The sequence below is a fragment of the Rattus norvegicus genome, chromosome 16 (genome assembly GCF_021556685.1).
Source record: "Rattus norvegicus strain SHRSP/BbbUtx chromosome 16, alternate assembly SHRSP_T2T, whole genome shotgun sequence".
In the NCBI taxonomy this organism is placed as follows: domain Eukaryota; kingdom Metazoa; phylum Chordata; class Mammalia; order Rodentia; family Muridae; genus Rattus; species Rattus norvegicus.
The window spans coordinates 86,953,045-86,975,894 of record NC_141549.1 but is presented as its reverse complement, the minus strand read 5'-3'; the positions used below and the strand labels follow the sequence as shown (position 1 = coordinate 86,975,894).

At 45.5% G+C, this 22,850-nt stretch overlaps 1 long non-coding RNA gene across 1 annotated transcript; it reads left to right on the top strand.

Annotated features, from left to right (window-relative positions):
• Window positions 1-16,147: 16,147 nt before the first annotated feature.
• On the top strand, window positions 16,148-22,814 carry LOC120097572 (uncharacterized). The gene is made up of 4 exons (XR_015640518.1): window positions 16,148-16,358; window positions 16,611-16,876; window positions 19,240-20,716; window positions 22,431-22,814. It is a non-coding gene; the product is annotated as an uncharacterized LOC120097572 (long non-coding RNA).
• The last annotated feature ends 36 nt before the right edge of the window (window positions 22,815-22,850 follow it).

Below are 22,850 nucleotides of genomic sequence, written 5' to 3'. Positions count from 1 at the left end.
GTCAACTATGGCTTACACTCAGAAAAGACAGAGGGGGAACGTTAAAGGCTGCAAATCTAATCCCACTAAGTAACACAGGCGGGAAACACACAATTAGTAAGCAGAGGAGTATGGTAAACATCAAAGCATGAGTCCAGAATGCCAGGGGTTGGGTTTCTCTTTCTAGATCTTTATTGATGGAAGGGTAAGACTCACACTGGGTGAAAAGCAGAAAGCAGAGGAAGAGCAGAGGCCTATGGAGCTGCCTTGCAGCTTGGGTGACGTAGGGAGCCATATTGGATTTGGGCCTGGCCGCTTTTGACTGAATGGCTCAAAGTGGCTAGGTGACTCTGGGCTGTTTGGCCACAGATATTCACCCCTAAGATGACTGCCATAAGTCTTAAGATTGTTGGACAAAGGCCTCTCCCATGAATTTACGGCACAGGAAGATAACATTCAAGGGATACCTCAGCTCAAGCAGATACCAGTTATCTCCTCAGTCAACACCTGGTGTCTCCACCACCTGACCTCATCGCCTGACCTCTTTGCCTCCAGCTATCACTGCCTATACCCTTATCTCCCCCTCCTTCATGTTTCACAAAGGTCACTCCCCCTACCTGAAAGCCTTAAAAGCTGTAACGTTCATCCCAATAAACGAGACTTTGACAATAGAATCTTGCTTGGTCTCCTTCTCTTCACCCTCATTTGGCCCACAGGTAGAAAGCCTCTTCGGGACCCTGAATAACTGGGTCCCCGCAGCGGGGACAGGGTAGGCTATGTTGAGTGTTGGAGCCTGAGAATCCGTTCCTTGGTCCTGACCCTCAGTAGGCTCAGCAACAAAGTGGCAGTTATAAGACCCACTCCAAGGAAAGGTCCACACTGAGTGGTTTGTAAATACAAGTTACCCTTATTTTGTCTCATTACAACCTTAGTACTCAACTGTCAGGGGATCACTAAACAGCCAAGGGAGATGGCAGCCTTTTGCTTTCGCCAGTCACTTGCAATCCTCAGATAAAGAACTACAAATGCGTTCCTGTCCCTGTTTGAAGTCGTCTGGGGAGAGATGAGATTCACAGAGCAGTCGCAGTGATGGGCAAAGTGCAGGAGACTGTGAACAGCCACTCAGAGGAAACACTGGGCTAGATCCAGAGAGATGGGGAGGTGGGGGAGCTGGAGACAAGAAGGGGAGTGCATGTAAATCTCTGGAGCACAGCCCTCAAGTCTTATTATTTGTATCATAATTGGATAATTAAGGTAAGGCAGAACAGCAGGAAGGCTGCTGTTGTCCCAGCCAGGAAGTCTAAAAGGGATAGCGTTCTTCTTAACAAAGAGCATAGGTCTGGCCAGAGGAAGAAGAAAGTACGTTCAAGGAAAACCTTCAGATAAAAATACAAGCACCGGTCTGTGGCTTGGCTGACACCCCTGAGAGAGCTGCTTATTGGATGGAGAACAAAAACTGGCTTGAAGTTGGAAGACCTCCTGCCCCCCCTCCCCGGTCCTCTTGGGGTCAGCACTGCCTGGAGAGCACCAGGACAGAAGGTAGTCCTCAGGAACTTCGCACAGTCAAACAGCTTTTCCTAAAAATGAAGGTCAGAGGAGGGATACTCAGCAGAGAGCAAACACCTCTCACACTTTCTCCCCATAGGCAGGTCTTCTGTGGAATTCCAAAAGGCCACGGTGAAATGTAAAATTGATTAAGAACTATAAAGTGAAAATTTAAGGATCCTAGGAGAATCATAAGAGAAGTATGTTAGACAAGCCCTAAGCAGATGCCCTACTGTGTGCTTTAAATACACACTAAAGCCCACAGAGATATAGACAGATAACTCTGTTCAGATTGGGGCTTGATGGTTTAAATTTCTTTTTTAAGTGTGTGTGTGTGTGTGTGTGTGTGTGTGTGTGTATCTGTGTCTGTGTATTTTTGTATGCTCTCAGATCTTAAATGTGTCAGATCCCCAAAGATAGTTCTGAGCCACATGATATGGATTCTGGAAACTAAACTCAGGCCCTCTGAAAAAAACAAATATGCACTCTTAACTGCTGAGCCATCTATCTAGCTACAGATTTCGACTATTTCAGAATGATACTTTATAAATAATAATTTCCCTCCTCAAGTTTTTGTAAGAAAATAAAAGTCCCTATGCTCTCATGAGTGCCCACTAACTAGAAAAAGACCATGCACAGCTCTGACGTCAATGCCACATCATAACGAGTATGCACTCACCAAGGAGAAAGCTTGTGGTTGGCTCGACTCTCAGTAGCTAGCTAGAGTTCCAGTCATGACACCATGACAACCTGGACATCAACGTAGAGGCCATCAAGTTATCCACCCAGCACCAAAAGGCAAGGAGTCAAGAGTAAAGTAATGTCAAAGCATGAAGCAGAAGGATGGGTCCTCCCCAGCCTGGGAGAAGCTGCTGGGAAGTACGAAGAAAAGGACACAAGATGGGAGGGACACTGTGCAGAAACCTTGTAGTTCCAATGCTAGATGCAAGATCATCCCTGACGTCCCGTTGAGTGAGCAAACACACAGCAACAACTAGTAAAGGTGCTAGCCCTTGCTGGTCTCACTCGGCCACCCATTCCCCTGCCCTGCTGCTGGCCCGCCTTATTGAGAGCAGCTGCTGCCCTTTCCAGATGATCTTCATCTCAGAGTCAGTGAAGTTGCTCTCTTTTAGATCAGATGGGAATCTGAAGTCAGCCTGGGAAAACGCAAGTCTTTCCATCCAGTGTGCTCACTTTGGGGGTTTGGGTTTATTGTTTTAAATAGATACGGCCAACACTGGGGAGCCAAGCTGGGGGCACTCCCTAGGAGGGTGACAGACAGAACGTGTTCATCTTATTTCAGTAAGGTTGCGGGTCACCACAGTATGCTTCTAGGAGGCCATTTTTGTTTCTTCTCATTCCCTACAGAGTTTGCCCACAAGCTTTATTTTAAAAGCACACAGGACAGAAAGGCCTCAAAAGGAGAAAGGGTCCAACTCGCATACTTTCCACATCACAGTCCCCGAGGCCTGACATTCCGTTCCATCGACGAGGAAACGATATAATGTACAGTCCTGTGACCATGGCTATTAATACCTTGGGTGGCTTCCAGAACCACGTGGGGACGGGACTATTCTGTCTCGAGCATCTGCATCATGCTGAGATGTTTTCCTTCTGAGAGAGTGACTCGGAGTCTCCTGCCACGTGTGGAAGTTCTAATTCTCCAGGCACGTGGATACTCTGATTCACACTGATAAGGGGGGGGCATGGGACCAGTGCTTCCTGGGGGACTTAGAAACCAGAGAACTCTGAGTTCCCAAACACTGTTAGTTTCCAGTCCTAGCTTAGAAAACCAGTGGGGAATGTACAATGAAAAGGATGGGGAAACTCATCCATGTAGAGGTGTGATGTCTACTGGGAGGGAGCTCATATTTAAATTTCCTCACAGCAAGCACAGTCAGCAGAGGTTGACTTCACCACTTTCAGCAAGCCTTTGTTAATCTAAACAAGCAAACGCACAAGAAGAAAAAGAAGAAGGCAGAAGAAAACAGGATAGTATGGAGGACAAAAGAAGAGAAAAGGATGGGGGAGAGAGGAGGACACAAAGAAGGAAAACGAGAAGAAAGGAGGGGAGGAAGGAAGAAAATAAAACAAAGGAGTACAAGAAGGGAGGAAGAAACAGTGGAAGGAAGGGAGGGAAGTGGGGAGGAAGAAAGGAAGAGAAGAAGGAAAGAAGGGAGAAACAAGGGAAAGAGAGGAGGAAAGAAAAGAGGAACAAAGGAAGGAAGAAGAAAGGAAGGGAGGAAGGGAGGAAGGAGGAAGGAGGGAGGAAAGAAAGGAGGAACAAAGCAAGGAAGGAAGAGAGGAGGAAAAAAGAAACAAAGAAAGGGAAGAAAGAAAGGAGCAACAGAAAAAGGAAAGAAGTAAGAAGGAAGGAGGAACAAAGGAAAGGAGGAAAGAAGGAACAAAGGAAAGAAGTAAGAAAAAAGAGGGGAGGAAAGAAGGGAAGGAGGAAGAAGGGAGGAACAAAGACAGGAAGAAACAAAGGAAAAGAGGAAAGAAGGGAGGAACAAAGCAAGGACAGAAGGAAAGAAGGAAGGAGGGAGGGAGGGAGGGAGGGAGGGAGGGAGGGAGGGAGGGAGGGAGGGAGGGAGCCTGTAGCAGGAAAGAACTGAGGAATTCTGTAAAAAACAGTTTTTGGGTTTTTTTTTTTTTCTTTTTGGTTCACTAAGCTCCTCCCTCCCCAAGTTTATATAGTAAAGACTTCTGGGAGACACCTTCAGACAAGTGGGGTTGCTTAAAAAATGGCAGCCCAGATGCCAAAAACAAGAGGCATTCTTCAACCTGTGGAGCTGTGCAGTGAGCTCCAGGTCTCCAGCTTCTGTGAGGGTCACCCATGCTGCGGTAGGCTTTGGTGATGCTGCTGTTTTGAGTCATCTATGGTCCGTCTCTTAGCTCTACTGCATAAGGAACCACAACTCACGAGGTCACCAGTTGGACTTTCCTGGTGTCTTTCCTTTGTCTGTCATTGGCTCCGTAACAGGGGAGAGTAAATGTTTGTTCATCCCTTCTGAGAACAATGCCACACAACAGACGAGTGCCTCCTAATTCTCCTAATTAACAGTAGGATGGCCTAATAAACCATCACCTAATCTCTGGGTGGTGTCCAAGGTCGTGAGATGACACCTGGCAGGAAGGGAATTGTAAGAGAGAGACCTGGAGACTGGCAGTGTTTAGAAAGAGGCAGAGTCACCAGGACTTAATGTCCACCCATGTGACAAAGGTTTTCTTCTCCATGAGGGACTTTAGGCTGCTATGGGGAAACACTAGAGTTACAGAAGGAAGTCATGGCAGAGTCTGGAATGAAAGGTAGAGGTAGAGGGGGACACAGAACCCAGGAAATCCAGGGTGTGTGGATTACAAAGGATGAGCCGACTATTGTCTTTCAGACTTTCCTGCCTCTTCCTCCATGATTGATGTCTCTTAGGATGTTTGGTTAGGAAAGGTAACGAAAAGTGGTCTTTGGTTTCGACACACACACACACACACACACACACACACACACACACGCACACACGCACGCACGCACGCAGGCACATATACATAAACACTATACACACACATACACACACACACATACACACACATATACATAAACACTATACACACACATACACACACATATATAAACACTATACACACATACACACACACATACACACACATACACACATACATAAACACTATACACACATACACACACATACATAAACACTATACACACACATACACACATACATACACATACATAAACACTATACACACATACACACATATACACATATAAACATCATACACACACATACACACACATACACACATACACACACACATAAACATCATACACACACATACACCCACGCACACACAGAGAGACAGACAGACAGACAGACACAGACAGACAGACAGACAGATAAGAGGAGAGAGAGACAAAGTTGTTTTATTGTAGCCCAAGCTGGCCTCCAAAACAAGGCAACCTTCATGTCACTGTCTCCTCTATCATGCATCTTGGTGTTGTAGTCACTTGGGTGCTGGGTTATAGTCTTGAGCCATCACTCCCAGCGAGCTTGTAGTTTTATAGGTGCCCTGGGAACATGCTCCTTCTTAAGTATGTACTTTATGAAACATTTTAAAGTCATAGGATCCTTTTAAAAACACAAATTGTGTCACATGCCACCTCCATCCCTCCTCAGTGTCCCACCAGTCTCTGACCCCAATGTTCTTCTAGTCACAAATCCAGGTCTTCCCAAGCTTACCATTCCCCAGGCATGTCCTCAAGCACAGTGGAGCATGGCTGGCGATTTTTACACATATGAGGTAATGCTCACAGACCTGTAAGATGGGACTGTCCCCTCTGTTCAGGGTCCTGGCTTCAAAGCTCCAAGTCCAGTGGACAGTTGTTCTGTGTGATCTCTGCTTTGGAAATCAACCTCCTTTCCTACAGCTGCCTAAGCAGTTGCCAAAATTAGCCTGACGCTTTTGTTAGTGGAACCGCTGGGATTTAGTCAAGGTGAGGTTGGGAGAGTTTCACAGGTCGATACTGCTAGGCGCTCATTAGCAGGGAATGCTAAAATGCAACATACAAATCTGAATGGTTGATTTGAAGGAACTCAATGGTTTCTTGCAAGTTCCTTGAGTCAATCCAGGCATTATTTTCCAAGTAAAACTCCAACTTTCGGGGCTGGAGAGATGGCTCAGTGGTTAAGAGCACTGACTGCTCTCCCAGAGGTCCTGAGTTCAAATCCCAGCAACCACATGGTGGCTCACAACCATCTGTAATCAGGTCTGATGCCCTCTTCTGGTGTGTCTGAAGACAGCTACAGTGTACTTATATATAATAAATAAATCTTTTAAAAAAAAAACTGCCACCTTCAATAGTTCACAAGGAGCCTGAGTTCAGCAGTCTTTATCAAGTGTGGGACACACATGTTTTGTAACAGAGCCGAGAGGCACAAGACAGCAAGGTGGGCCGACTGTGTTAGGAAGGTTTTGGAAACACCCCAAATGGGAATACCCTGTGCTTTCTCTTCCATGTCTATGTAAGTCAATCATTCCAAAGAAACATGTGGGATCCTATAGGGAAGAATCCCAAATATGGGGGGATCAAGAGAAGGAGCCCTGTCAGAACCACGGCAACCTTCAACCTCATTGCTTCAGGAAGGCAAAAATACACAGAACTTGGTTTGCAAAGGGAACCATCCTAGGCACTTTCTATGGAGGGACACGTGGGTATTGCATTTAAGCATAAGAGCGACCATTGCAACAGCCTCAAAAGCACCCAGCCCCCATTTCTCTTCTAGCTATACGTATTTTTTACATAGAAAATTACTAAAATGTAAATTCTTTTATTAACATGAAAAGCAAACACTGCCCACAAAGGGTGGTGTGCTTTAACTGCATTTCAGATGTGAACGAAGCTCAGGCTTTTCTTTGTTCCTGAGTGGAATTCCTGGCAGGACACTACGGATGCTGGAGAGAATTAAAACGTGTTTGCATCAAAACTACACTTACTAAATTTCTTTACAATAACTTTTTGGCCTCGGTACTTTTAACTTAGGAATTAAAACAAAGACATTCTGACGAAAGAGAGCCCATGTGACTATAGTTTTCATGAGGTTTTTGTGTTTGTTAATTTGTAAATTTGTGTGAGCTTCACTTTCTGCTGTTGATTGTGTGTCTGGCAGTTGGGAAGAGGTGGTACTTGTTTCCAGGGGACCATGGACTGGGTGGTGATCCCTACTTGGATGTGCTAAGGCAAACAGAAAAAAAATCAGAGTCATTTCCAGCTATTTGGGTTTTCAGGTCAGACAGCAAAACAAAATCTATGGGATTGCATCAGGGAGCATATTCAAGGTTTTCAAATTCAGAGAGAAAATGCATGTAGCATTGCTCACTACAGGGCTGGGTCATGAGCTATATAAGGAAAGCCATCATCACCACTGGCAGATACAGGTTATGTAAGGCCCAGGCTCCCTGTAAATAGAATATCAACACAATAGAAGTGCCAGCAGCCCAAGGCCTTGTATGGGGTTAGCCTGGCCTGGCCTGCCCGTTTCCACACAGGAAGGAATCCCGGTCTATCATGAAACTAAACATCCAGGCTTGCACCTAACCCCTCAGCAGGACATGTGAGCACAGATGGTTGAAATTACTCAGAGGAGAAAGTCAAAGCAGGTTGTGTAATCGGACTCTGTGGAATGTGCGAGGCGTGTAGCACCTGACCAGGCTTGCGTAGGTCCATTTAAAGTCATCCTCCACAGAAACCCTGTTTGCATTGCCTCACTTCCCCAAAAGGAGAGTATTGTCTCTCTACGTTAAATGACTCCTAGGCCACTTTCTCAGCATCATGATGCTGACTACGGACTGAGGGACCAGTCACAATGCTAAGAGTCAGAATGTAGTCGGAGTCAGAAACCCTAAATTTACACACATCAAACCACGTCCTAGACAGATGACCCTGAGCAAGTACCTTCATGCACACAAACATCCATGCTCTTTACAAAACACACTGGTCACAGTAGTCATGAAGGGAATGAGGCATACAGCTGTGTTTGGAATAGATGAGTGTACGTGGACATAATAATTACAGTAGCTACTGAAACGTATTTACTTTCATAGAATCAGAGTGTCTGGAAATACAGTTAAAGACACAGAGTTCATGCCACAAGCCAGAAGGCCAGGAAAGGTAAGCTTCAGTCTGGCCCAATTTTCTAAATACCTGAGGCTAACTTCTAATGAAGAGATGAATTCAGCTTGTGTTTCTGTATGGGGAGAGAAAAAAAAATGTGTGTGAGCGCCATGGCCACATCCTCGGTACTGTGCTATCCCACGCCAGAAGGTGGGAGAGGTGGTTACAACTGCTGATATAACAAATCCAGGAAGACCAACGTGGCACTGAAGCAGTCAGAAGTTCTCATTGCCACTTACTATCAACAAAGGCTGTAATGTCATGTCCAAAAGGAATCTCAATTCTCTAAACTCCAAAAGGCCACCAATATGTCTAGAAATGAGCTCAATCTGGACCATAGACAGATTTATGGTAGTTAGATAAAAGCCAGTATTTCTTAGGAACTTGTGAAGCTGGTTCCCACCTACTGAAAGTATACATATACAGATAGATAGATAGATAGATAGATAGATAGATAGATAGATAGATAGACGGGCAGACAGACAGACGGATGGACAGATGGATGGACAGATGGATGGACGGACAGATGGATGGATGTCAGACAGACAGACAGACAGACAGACATAATAGATGTTCAGTCTACCAGGCTGGATGTCTCAGCTGGTCTTCAGTATACTCTAGAATCCTGAAGAAGTATGTTTTAATGCCAATTAAAGAAAGAACATGCCAGAAAGAACAAAAGTCCCTTCAACAAAAGGAACATATGGCTCTCCAAATATCATATACCTGTGGCATCTATCTGCATTTCAAAGTCTACGCTAGCATCCTAGTCCTTCTTCCTCTACACTAAACTCCCTCCAGCTCCTGGCCCTTCCCTACTCTCAGCTCCTCACCCTCCAAGTAACCCTTGTGACTCTCTCTATGCTCTCTCTTTCCTCCATCTCCTGCTGCTCTCCCCACTCTCACAGATAGCCCTGGCCATTTCAAGTCTGCTGACCCCTGACCATGTTTAGTCTACTTCTTGCTCTCTGTGCTCTGGACTCCTCAAGATGCCTCTGGATTCTCTCTCACACACATTCACGATAAAACCTGCCCAAACCACGGAGTGTCATGCCAGCAGTGTGTACCAAGTGAACTGGCTCCAGAGCACAGCCTTACTGTCATAGATAACTGGCCCCATCTGCCACATGACTCGTTGCACAAAGATTATAACTCACCTGAGAGTTTCGGTCATATTTTGATAAGAATGTGTTTGCACAGATATCTGTGTTTTCCTCCTTTGATTTATCATGTTATGTAACTGTTCAGTAGCTATCATATTTAACTTTTGAGATACTGAGAGAATGTTCCTCAGGGGACATTGTCACCTATTCTAAGATCTTTAAGGCATTTGTATGAGGGATACGCACATCAAGTCATTATGACTTGATCCTCCTTTCATTGGGAAATTAAGCATGACATAAAGGTATGATTGTGTGTCAGTCTGACAGGGGTGAATTTGTGCTGGTTCTTCTTGGTTGGCAATTGACTACATCTGGAATTAACTGAAACACAAGTGTCTGGCTATGTTTATGACAGAGTTTTTTCCTTAATTAAATCTTTCCAAGTAAGAGGACCCACTTTTAATCCAGTTCTTTTTTTGAGGTGGGAAGATATAAGTTTAATCAAGGGCATACTTTCTGGTATATAAAGAAAAGTGTATAAACAGAAGAAGGGAGCTTTCAAATTTTGACAATGTGCTCTCTCTCTCTTTTCTCTCCCCCTCTCTCTACATATATACATATATATTATACTATACGTAGAGATTATAGAATAAATATATATGTATATAGAGAGATTATAGAATGAATATATATGTACATAGAGAGAATTATTATAGAATGGATATATATAATTATATAGAATGACTACATATGTATATAGAAAGGATTATTATAGAAAGAACATATATAATTATATAAGTTTGCTTTCTTTAGAGATCCTGACTATTACAAGAAGAATACATGGATGTCATCTGACACAATTGTTGTTTACTTCTGTACAAAGCCCACTCAGAAGCAACTTTGGTTTCCTGTGGAGTGAGTCCTCCTCGACTCTAAGGAATGATGAGCAGGAAGGAACACTTTCCTCTAAGACACACTGAGATGAGACACCAATTGGATGGCAGCCATCTTTAATGGAACAGATACCTCCCCTTCCTGGCCAGATATACCCCTTCAGACATCTAAACAGCACTCCTGAGGAAAAGCTAACCCAGCGGCATCTCACAGCAGTGGATGCTCTTTCCTGGAAGATGCTGTTTGCAGTTTGACTGGGCTTCCTGCTCAGAGCTGTGGTCTTGGCAGGAGACACTGGAGGGCAGGATTAGCTGCTGTGGACACTCTCCTTTCATCTTCAATCGTGATGCTTATTCACTTAATCCTAATCCCACACTGCCGTATCCCTCCACCACTGTAGTAAAGGACAAAGGAGGTAAGGAGAACTAGCAGGGGGACATGGTAAGTGCACAAAGCAAGGAAATACAGAACAGTGTTCTCCCAGGCTCGAGGAACTTGGGAGTGCTAGTAGAATAATTTGTGGGTTCAATTTTAACCGAGGAATTTCAGGTAGAGGCTTCTGCCCTATACACATGTGAAATGTCCTACACACGTGTGCAAGCATGTTACTTACTGGTTAATAGCTAAAGCTTTTTCCTGAGACTTTTCCATGTAGTGAGATACGTAAATATCATGTGGTAAGTTACATTCACACTGCTGTGCTCCATGCCTGGGTTTCTTGGTACAGTTGCAGGCCTTGTGAGGTCCCTAAGAACACGTTGTCCTGAGCTTGGTTCAAAACTAGCAATCCTCCCAGAGTCACAGCTCGAATTCCATTTCTGTGGGTGTGTACTTCTTATCTCTCTTCTGGTAAACAATAGAAATGAGGACTAGCAGTCTGAGGCTTCTCCAGTGAGACGTGTGAGGGGAGACACAGCTTTGCCTCATAGAGTCTCAGGTGGGGAGATAGGCTGTCTGCAAGTCAGAGGCTCACAGAAGCTGGTAACATTGGCTCCACCTGGGGCTATGACCGCATCTCTTGAGGATGCATGATGCAGCTTCTTCAAAAATAACACGTGAGGGACAGAAGTGGCAAAACCTCCAGTTTTAGTAACTTTTCTGTCACTGCGATAAAATACCATGGCCAAGGAGAGCCATAAAAGAAACGATTTAATTTGACTCACTGGGAATGGTAAACACCATCGGAACACCAAAACCACACACAGTGGCACACTGTCTTAGTCAGGGTTTCTATTCCTGCACAATCATCATGCCAAGAAGTAAGTTGGGAAGGAAAGGGTTTATTCAGTTTATACTTCCAAACATTGTTGTTCATCACCGAAGGAAGTCAGGGCTGGAACTCAAGCAGGTCAGGAAGCAGGAGCTGATGCAGAGGCCATGGAGGGATGTTACTTACTGGCTTGTTCCTCCTGGCTTGCTCAGCCTGCTCTCTTATAGAAACCAGGACCACCAGTCAGGGATGGCACCACCCACAATGGGCCCTCCCTCCTTTGATCACTAATTGAGAAAATACCTTATAGCTGGGTCTCACGGAGGCATTTCCTCAACTGAGGCTCCTTTCTCTGTGAAAACTCCAGCTTGTGTCAAGTTGACACACGCAAGCAGCCAGTACACACACCTTCTAGACCTTCCCAAAGAGCTCCAGCTGGGGATCAAGTTCAAATATATGAACCAAAGGAAGGGCTTTCTCATTCAAAACATGATACCCATGGACTAGACATATCTATGCACATGTGAACTTGAGAGCATCCTGACTCAAATTTTAAGGGGGGTGGACCGGGCAGAGGAAATAAAAACCCTAAACTGTATATTTACTTGTGTGGGGGAACTACTTCCTATTTGAAGGTGATACTGGTTTTGAGGTCGCATTTTCAAAGAGACCTGAAAGCCGGGAGCACTCAGAAATGTATGTTGAAATATCTACAGAACTGTCCAAATTGGTTTCAAAGCATTAAGGGGAGTTTGTATGAGCATACCTGAAACGAGAAGAAGTTTCCCACCCCATTTGGTTGTACTTTCTAAAATGCCGAGGATTAGATATTCATGAGCTAATGGCTTGCTGTTTTAAAAACACCAGGGAGGTTGCAGGCTGGAGATATGATGGCTCAGTGGTTAGGAGCAATGTCTGCTACTCCAAGGGACTTGGGTTTGATCCCCAGTGCCTGCATGGCAGCTCACAACTGTCTGTAACGCCGGTTCCAAGGGATCCGACACCCTCACACCAATACATATAATTAATAAAATTAAAAAGTACCAGGGAGGAGCTGGTACTTTATTATAGAAGCGGATCGTGTTTTGAATGAGAAACCCCTCCCCCATTGGTTCATATATTTGAATACGTGGTCTAGACCACCTGCACCTTTATGGTGTTGTTTCTTTTATCTATCCATCAGCTTGGTCTTTTGTCTTACAAAAATACAAACCCTATTCCTGGTTTTTAAGACCTTGTACAAAGATATGCCTTGAGAGCTCCAAACCCTTTGGTGCACACCACTGCAGAGGGAGGAGAAGAGGCTGAGGGGAACTCTGTCAAATTTGCACAATCACTTCAGAAGCCAGCCACCCTTGTGGACACTTTCATGTGGTCGACAGTATTAGCAGGCCTTTTGGTGTCTCTACTCAATTAATCCTCAAACACATCCATGTCGCAGTGTGACTGTCTCCTTCTGAAAGATAAGAAAGCCAGTCACCGAAAGGTTAATTAAATTGCCCCAAATGACAGAACTGGAGTCATAGCACGAGATGGGGAGCAGTCTGAGCCAGCATCCTGAGCCCTGAAGCACCTTAGTGCACAGAAGGTTTGCGGGATGCATTCCCAGCTGCTGGCATTTACTATCAGCCATTGTTGGTGGCTGGTATTTATTTGAAGACTTGATAAGATAGATAAAAAAGCATACAAGTCCCCAGTGACACATTTGAGCACATCATCAGGACATTTAGATCCCTCAGGCTGAAACATTAGCAAAGTGTGTATTAAGAGATGTCAGGGATTGAATGGGAAGAGCTAATGTAGAAGATGAGAAGGTTCAAGCATAATGTCCAGGTTGACTGACTAACACCAGGCACATATGTAGTAATGGGTGACGAGAGTGTATGACCATTGTGCTCAAGGGCTGCCCTTGAGGGAGTGCCCAGAGCCAACCCAAAGGCTCTACCGAGATGTTATTTCCAAGAAAGTAGGAGGGCCCAGATTATCAGAGAAAGAACGCTTAGAAATCAGACAGAGAAGGAGGAAAGAGGGAGAGAGGGAGGAAGGAAAGAAGGAAAGAAGGAAGGAGAAAGAGAGGGAGGGAGAAAGGGAGGAAAGAAGGGGAGAAGGAAGGAAGGAAAGAGGAGGGAAGAAGGAAAGAAAGAAGAAATAAGGAAAGGGAGCAAGGAAGGGAGGAAGGAAGGAAGGAAGAAAGAAAGAAAGAAAGAAAGAAAGAAAGAAAGAAAGAGAGAAAGAAGGAAGGAAACAATGAAGGAAGAAGCAAGAAAGCGAGGAAGGATGAAAGGACTGAAGGAAGGAAAGAGGGAGGGAGTAACAGGAGTAAGGAAGGAAAGAAGAAAAGAAGTAAAAAGGAAGGAAGGAAATAGGGAGGAAGGAAGGAAGGAAGGAAGGCAGGGAGGAGGGAGGGAGGGAGGAAAGAACTAGGGGAGGAGGAATGAGAACAGGGAGGGAAAGTTGTGCTCTTCTGATGAAGGTAGACTGAGCTAAGCTGTACGGCTGCAGCCCAATGGGCACCGGCAAAGGAAGGCTTCAGGGAAACGAAGTGCATTGTCTCAGTAAAAAGGAACATTCCTCTCGTTGTCGTGGGGATCCCACAGAGAAGACCACTCAGAGAGTCTACGAGTCAACAGCACTTACAGCCAGTTGGTGACTAAACCGAGGTATCTGGGACCCTAGGGCAGCCCCAAAGCCTTTCTCAGAGTCCATATTTAAGCCAGAAAATCTAGCTGGAAACTCCCCAAGGTTCCCTTCCTGCAGCTGCAAGCTAAGTATATATTTACAAAAGCCAAAGTATACAATTAGCAGAGATAATGAGGTCAGGCTGGTTTTCCCAAGAGAGCTTATATCCTTGGGTTGTTTTTCTTCCAATTAATAATAATAATAATAATAATAATAATAATAATAATAATAAATTGTGATAATATAATAATGCAATAATATGATGTTATTATTATTTTTTGGATTATTGGGGAATCACATCATGCATCAGGATCATCCCAGTCTTCCTATGTCGGCTCCCTGTGACTTCCTCCCAGCAAAAAAAAAAAAAAAGGAGGAGGAGGAGAAGAGTAAAAAGGAAAGAAAGGAAGAAGGGAAGGAAGGAAGGAAAGAAAGAGACCATTTTGTGTTTCCATATACTCACTGGAGCAGAGTCAAATTCCTAGTGGCCTGCCCTCCAAGGGAGGATGTTAGTCCTCAGGCAATTCTACTAGGCTCCTCCCAGGGACCTAGCAAAACCTTATGTCATCACCTGCTATTGCTGCCCCTACTGCCGCCACCAGGTGTGCCAGGTGTGGGCTGCACATAAAAGGACTGCCCACCACCCCTGCTCGCTCGCTCTCTCTCTCTCTCTCTCTCTCTCTCCCTCCCCCCTACCAGTGTTCTCTCCTCCTATCTATCCTTCTTTGAGCCCCACCCCCTTCTCTACCCTCACAGCTCTTCTCCTGTCTGTATGTCCATCCCCATGTCTACTAGTCTACCTCTACCCTTCTCCAGGCCCTTGGTCCTCTCCCTTCCCACTATAAACCTCCTTATACCAGATCTGTTGCATGTCTTAAGTTCCCCTGTCTGAGATGCCAAAATGTAGTCACTGGAGTCAACTTACAGCCCTTGTTATACTGTGTCTACAGCGAGGCTTTAGGAGAAACAACCTTCCTGAATGGAGGGCAATGGTGTTGTGTGTTCCAAACTTTTCAGGCTGTCAGAGTATCATGTCTCCACTTGGGGCCAGGAGCACCCTGTTAGAGAAGAGTCTATTCTTGGCAGTCTCTAAGGCTCCTGCCATACTCTCCTTCTCAGAGCATAGATCCCATCATCCCAGATGATGTCTGACATCGGGGACTGAATATAACCCATTTCTACCATGAAAAGCCAGAGATCTAGTTCTAAAGCTGTTCACAGGAATGGATTGATGTCTATACTAGAATCAGTCACACCCTCTGTGTAGCCTCCTGGTTGGAGAGTTCATTGAGGAGAAGAGATAAGAAGGACATTCCTAGGACCCAAGCCTTTAGGGTCCTTGCTCTAGCTGTTGTCCTTGCTCTAGCTGTTGTCCTCATTCAGAGCGAAGTGGGAGCCAAGGTTCTCAGGAACAGCTGCACCTGTGCCTTAGATTGGGCGGATTCATTGCTTTGCTAAAACTCCCTGATTTGGGAGCCCTAGTAAGGTTGCAGATCAGAACCCCAAATCACCCTGGACTGTCATTAGTCCTTTTAATAGTCCCATCTTCAGAACCTATCACAAAAATCTATGACTTTGCAGCTATGCTGGTCAGGTTCATGCCAACCTGACACAAGTTAAAATCACTTGAGAGGGGAGAACTTCAGCTTTAAAAATGCTTCCATAAGATTGTGCCGTATGCAAGCCTGTAGGACATTTTCTTCATTAGCAATTGATGTGGGAAGGCCCAGTGCACTGTGGGTTCTATAAGAGAGCAGGCTGAAGGTGAGAGCCATGAGTGGTAAGCCAGTGAGCAGTACTCCTCCATGGCCTCTGTATCAGCTCCTACTTCCAGATTCCTGACCTGTTTGAGTTCCTGTCCTGACTTCCTCTGATAATGAACAGTGCTGTGGAAGTGTAAGCCTTTCCTCCCCGAGTTGCTTTGGTCACGGTGTTTCATCACAATAGTAACCCTTAGACAGCAACCCATTGGTCTTGACCAATCCGGGCTGAGAATGTCATCAGAGACCCCCTGAGGCCAATAGCAGAGATGTCCTCACTTTTGCTACAACCTGCCTACTTGATGTCTTCACTAATGCTTATGGAAGGTTCCTTGACTTATGTATGATTTTTCTGTGACTGTGAAAGTTCCTATTATCATTTCCACGGCAGGCCTTGACACGTAAGTGTCTGTTTGGGAGAAGGCACCTAGGAACTCACCACCAAACAAGGAAGCCCCTGTCCAGTTGAGTCCTCCAGTCTGCCCAGACCTCCAGTCAAGGTAACTAACCAATATGGGGGTTAAATGCAAAGGAATCCAGTCTGTGAGCCCCATTTGTTTTATTGAACCCCATCTGGAGACACATTGTGAAAAAGCCAGTGTGATTTCTTAGTGACTTGGGTTTGTCTTAATTATGATGAAGAAACAGAGAGCTGTCTTACCAGCTCTTTACCTCACCAAAAAGCTACACTTCAAGATTGCTGGATAGACCTCATCAAGGATATATACTAATCGATCCCTCCTTCCCAGCAGGCGACACCTACCACAGAGCCAGGGCTCTCTGTGGCAGGCAGGAAGCATCAGCAGCTGGCTGATATGCTCTGACCTCTCATCAGCTCCCTGGAATCCAAACAGCCACAGAAATATTGGCCAGTCTGATTGTCTGGACTTCAGAGTCTGAGCTCTGTGACTGCAGCCAGATACACCTTCTGCACCTACAACAGAAGGTGACTCCAGGATGAGAGTCTCAGCACACAGCAGATTGACATCAAGCAACAGCAAGGAGACAGTGCCCTCTGGTGAGGCTGTTCTACCTGTTCTACCTGGAATGGAATTCCCTAGTTAAGCTTCCCCACGACAGGCTAACCTCAGGGAAAGCTGAAGCTCCTCAGAGTCTCTTCCATGTAAAATAGCATTAAGGGCTTTTAATTCCTGTTTTTCTTTTAAACATTAGAAAGGTAGAGTTTGGGGTACAGGCTGAAACCTCCAGTCTGAAATAGTAAACAAATTAAAGAACTGTTTTCAACAACCCGGTACTTCTTGGGTTGCCAAAGCAACAGGGGTCAGCCTGTGGGGACCGGGAGAGCCTTTCAGAAGGGATAAGCCACCTGTGGTGAAGCTAACCTTTGAAGAAAGACTTTTCTCCCTGCATAAATACTAGCTCGGAGACTACCCTGAGAGAAATCCTACACTCCTCTGGTCTTTTCCATAGAAGTGACATATAACCACCATTCAAATTAGTGTCTGTGCAGCTACATTGTTTGAAATGATCAGCTGACTAGCCATAAAGGGAATTGTTGGTTGGGGTTTCTTCTAGCCACCAATGGTAGGCGGCCCTGTCCGACTTCAAGCAGTTTTAGCAGTTAGTAATTGTTTGTAGTGATTAACACATATGGCATAGGGTTCACCCGTACTGGTGTGTGATCTGCCGCATTTATGATTATGGGGAGAGGACTCCTTAGTAAATCATTAACTTGGATAGTTTTCGGAGCTGTTTACTGTGTCTCTTGAAGGTTAATGAATAGTCAGTATGATGCCAGTATTGGTTGCCATTTCCCAAACATGAAGAATGCCTATTACTTTGATCACTAACACAGATATGTTAATGTCACTACTACAAACAAATGAACAAGTCATTCCTTGCTTTGGATTGAGATTAATACTTCTTAAAGTAGAGAGTTCCCTTATGTTTATAGTTTACAATATTTGGATGAGAGAGAGAGAGAGAGAGAGAGAGAGAGAGAGAGAGAGAGAGAGAGAGCGCAAAGATCTGAACATTAATATTCGTGTTCACAGCTAGGTTTCCAGTGCCTGCGTGGAGTGGCTAATAGGTTCAACTCTGCCTCCTACTGTATTTCCATGCCCCCCCAGAGGAAGCTGCACCCTGGCACCACACTGGGATCTGGAATCCAAAGAATGTGTTTGCATTTATCCCAAAACTCTCCTTTACCCAGGGGTCCACCCTGGGATTCCATTCTGGTGACTTTCAAACGTGTAATTACTCATTAGTCCGTTCCCACAGTCGTTGTGAGGACTTGTTTACTGTTCAGAGAGGGTGGGGAACGGAGTCTGGGAGTCTGCGTCACTTGAATATCATGAATAAACACACATCTGCAGTGACCACAGCATTCCTGAGCACTGGAGCTCTAGTAATCAAAGGCCTTGTCTTCGTTCTCCAGCGATGGCACTCTGGGAAATTTGCCTGTAGACCATTCAATAACAGCCCCCGGCACTGGCTGCTCTAAGGCTCCTGTCCATAACTGATGATGTAGATTTGCACAGTTTTCACTCATGTGTTTCTTGAGAGACCTGGTTCTGGTTAACGTGGCCCTGTACTTTGGCCACACAGAGTTCTGGTATGTCCTGAGGAGCTGGGGAAAAGATGTGGCTTCCCATTTCACAACTGTCCAACACACTAGAGAGAGGCTCAGAATCACAAGCACAGAACACTGGGCAGCGGAGAAACTCATCTGCAACCACCACAGGGCACACTGAGTCCCCAAACCTTTCCTAAGCGTAGTTACTGAGAATCACCCACAGGTGGTATGTTTACTCAGTCTCGCCTTGAGATATCGAGGCCGTGGAGATGGTCTGTGGGTTGTGTAAATGGCATTTATAAAGAGATAAAGAGAGGATACGTCCTGGGTTTCAGCACCAACGTTGTGTTGATAAAAAGATAAAGAGGGGGGGGATATGTTTTATGGGGGTCTGGGGAAGGGGGTGCCACGGGATGATATAGTATAGAAAAGAGTTTATTCAGGACATAGAGAGAAGAGTGACGAGTGTAGTAGGGGGAGGAGGAGGAGGAGGAAGAGAGAGAGAGAGAGAGAGAGAGAGAGAGAGAGAGAGAGAGAGAGAAGAGAAGTAGAAACATAGAGAAGGAGAGGAGTAGAGTAGAGGCCTGCTATGAGCATGTGGAGAGAGGGGACAAAGGGGGAAGAGGGTAAGAGCAAGAGAGAGCAAGAGTGAGGAGGGGGCAAGCAGCCCCTTTTATAGCGTCAGGCATACCTGGCTCCTACCAGGTAACTGTGGGGGTGGGGCTTAGACTGAATGCTAACAACATTGGGTTTTTGTTTTGTTTTGTTTGAGACAAGTGTTCGCAGTGTTGCCAAGCTGTTCAGTACACCTTAACACCTTTCCCCAAATCTCCCTTAACCTCCAGGCCTCAAGCACCAACCAGGAGTTCACCGTGCTGCTATAAGGTCCTGCTGCCACCAGGACGGAAGGAGTTGTCTAGGGAACAGGGTAGGAGGATCTGCTTAGAGGCCAAGAGTTGTATTCTGACTGGGATGCTAATGTTCCGGTGACCTCAGCCAAGTCCTGCAAATTGTTACTATCTGCAAAGTGGAGATAAAGGACAGCCTTGCCCATCCCGCAGGACGTCGGGAGGAGACTAATTAGAGAGCTCATTTGAGATTCAAAGTACTTTGCAGCCCACAAGGAAAGTGTTGGAAGAACAAAGAAAACCTTGCAGCTCTGCTCCTGCAGTCTGGGGACCACACCAAAGACTCTCCCAGGAATCCATCTGTTGGAGCACCAGTGTTTGTTAATTAACTGGTATTAGGAAGTCATTGTGGCTACCAGGGGTTAATGGAAAGACTGAAGTTACTGAGATGGGTCTATGGAGGTGTAAAGCAGGGGTTCCTTTGTTGAAGGAGAAGAAGGGGTGCCTAAGCTAAGCATCAGGCTGCCTGGAGTTAGAGGCCCAGTATCTTCTAGAAATTCCAAGTAGGTTGCCTGCAATATAGACATGTTTCCTTTCATTGTAAAAAAAACCAAAAGGAAAAGAAATCTATTAATTTTTTTTACTATATCTAAAACAAGATTGTTTTAAGAAAAAAGGAAAACAAATTCATTGAGATGCCATCATCAGTAATCCTTTTGTGTGGGTGCCCCCACACACACGCGCGCGCGCACACACACACACACACACACACACACACACACACACCACAGCCAAATCACTTGTCTAGCAAGAGCCAGCATGATATTCAGGGATCCTTCCAGAAGAGTCTGGAGACCACCAAAGGTGAAGAGAATGGGAGTTGCAGAGTGAATGGAATCGATTCCCTGAGTTTCCAAAGCATGGCTCTGTGTCGCAGGACGAGCCCAGTGAGCGGATGGGACATCATTCTCATAAACTCTCGCCAGTGAGATGCTTGTCTTTTCGTCAATGCTCCCTTCTGGCAATGTAGTCCATGGAAGCTATAGGACAGAGACAAAGGGATGTTACTAAAGATCCAAGGGCCTTGCTCCCTGAGCTGTGTGCTACCTTTCTCTCCCGAGTAGGGGCTCAGATGCATCTACCCACCCCAAGCATTCTGGTTGGATACTGCTCTATAGAGGCAAAGCATGAAACACCACGATGGGGTTCAGAACACCACGTCATCCCAAAACATGGGTCCTCAGAACTTGAAGAAATCAAGAGACAGGAAAGATGCTGTGGCCTCCAATGTTCTTCCTAGAAGGAGCGAAGAAAAGAATAATATAAGGAAGGCTCGGGAAACTCTCAGAGCTAGATTGCTGTCATCAGCCAACATGGGGGTTTTACTACACTTTAGTCAGTCTTGGATTCTGGGGCCTGGGCTGCTGATGGGGCTGACAGAAGAACCCTCCTTATGAGAACATCCTTAAGGAAGGTAAAGCCATCCTTTCCTTCCCTTCCCTAAGCTTTCCAGGTCTTTGAAGGTCTCAGAGAGCATACTGGGTAGATTGCTAAACAATGTCTGACAGACAGAAGTCATAGGTAACGTCTGCTACCAGCCCCTTCCAACATAAGGGGACCATAGACATTAGGTGCGTACAGCACTGCCTCTCCAAAGACGAAATTGAGAGGAGGGGGGAGAGTGGATGGCACATGGGAATCCATTGCCACCACACATAACATATACTGCACATAACATACACTGCACATAACATCTCCAAGATGCTCAGGCCATTGGTTCTGCCCTCACTCACTCCGGTGCTTTCCTGGTACCCTCCTACATCCTTGTCTTTGAACTTTTGCCTCTGTCTTCCTCTGCTCACTTAGACATCTCCACTCCTTTCTGCCCTGGCTGGCCAGTTGCCTCTCATCAATGGAGAAGGGAGATGGAAGCCTGACTTAGTGAGTCCCAGACCTGCCACTCCTGTAGGGAACAGGAAATGTGTGCCTGCTTCTTATCTCACACAAACTTTTGCACACACACACCCTGCCCCCAACCCTGGCCTTGGTATCCCAACAAAGCAGCACTTTTGCTGAATGAAGCCTACCTGGTGGTTTCCCCCAGGCCAGCACTTTTACTGCACGTACCATTCCTTTGTCCCCCCAACCCTAAAGAACAATGCCCTCACTACAACCCGTGTGAGATCTTGCTCTATTTCTTCTTCAAATGACAAGACATACTATCGCCCACACTGCCTTTACTGTTTTTCATAGTCTAGCTCTGCCCTTTCTAAAGCATTTCTCATGACCTTTCAAACCCTACCATGGTCATGGTGCCACTGGCCTCTTTCCTTTATAATGCACAGCATGGAAGCTAACCCCTTCTCAGAAACTCTTTACTTGCTTCTGTGTGACCCATGGACCTCTAGCACTGTGAGCAAACTCACACTGATGAGTGTCCCCTAATCATCTTTTCTGAAGACCCTGTCCATATCGTAGAAGCCCTACTAGTCTCACAACTAGATGGCATCCCATTTTCTGGGACCCACTTCTTCTTTACAGGAGTTCTGTCTTGTTTTTCTTGCCTATAATCCTGTAATAAAGCTTCTTTCTAAACTCACCCTCCTGTTGTCTTGGAATTCTGTTTTTCATGTTTGCAATCGAGGGAGCCAGAAGCCAATGGCTTCAGTGGTTCTGGTGACTTTTGAGTTTTGTCTAGCATCACAGTTCCTGAGCTATGGCACACTTGAACCGGGGAAACTCCATTGCATTCAAGGTTTATGCACACACACACACACACACACACACCACACACACACACACACACACACACACACACACACACACACTTTCCCTGTGTCTCCATCATGAGTCCCTGTCTACTTCTTAACAATAGGCTATTGCCATGGTGGCTAACTGTGAACCCCCACTGTGTATAACTGGGAGTAGAGCACTACCAATCCTGGATCTCTCTGTGGGACTTGCTGTGGACCACAGCACTTCAAATGCTCATCACACAGCAGTAAATCTGACCCTTGTAGTAAACTAGATTACCCGATAGAGATCCCCTGGCAGAGACTCAGCATTTTCTTGTGAATGATGAAATCTATTTAGCTAATTCCAGTTGTGTTGGCTACTCTTTCATCTGTGACTGAACACTTGAGAGAAATTATTCAAAGGTGTCCAATTTGTTTTATTTTGGCTTACAGTGTCAGAGGCGTCAGCCTGTGGTCCCTGACACTACTATTGTGGGCCTGAGGCAAGGCAGAACATCACGGAGATTGGTGGTATGACAGAGGAAGCTGTCGTGAAGTACAGAGACAGGAAGGGGCAAGAACTCATTGAGAAACTGAAGCAGAAGCCATGGGAGAATGAAGGTCTCTGGTAAATTTGTCATATAACCCATCATCGGCCTTGGGATGGTGACACCCACAATACGCTTGGCTCTCCCACATTAAATGTCAACTAAAAAAAAAAAATCCTCACAGTCAAGGCTACAGGCCAATCATATAGAGGCAATTCTTCAACTAATGTTCTCTCTCCCCCGGAGATATTAATTTGTATCAAATTGACAATAAAAACTAACCAGAATATCCAGTTTCCTTAGCAATAACCTTTCAAATATTGCT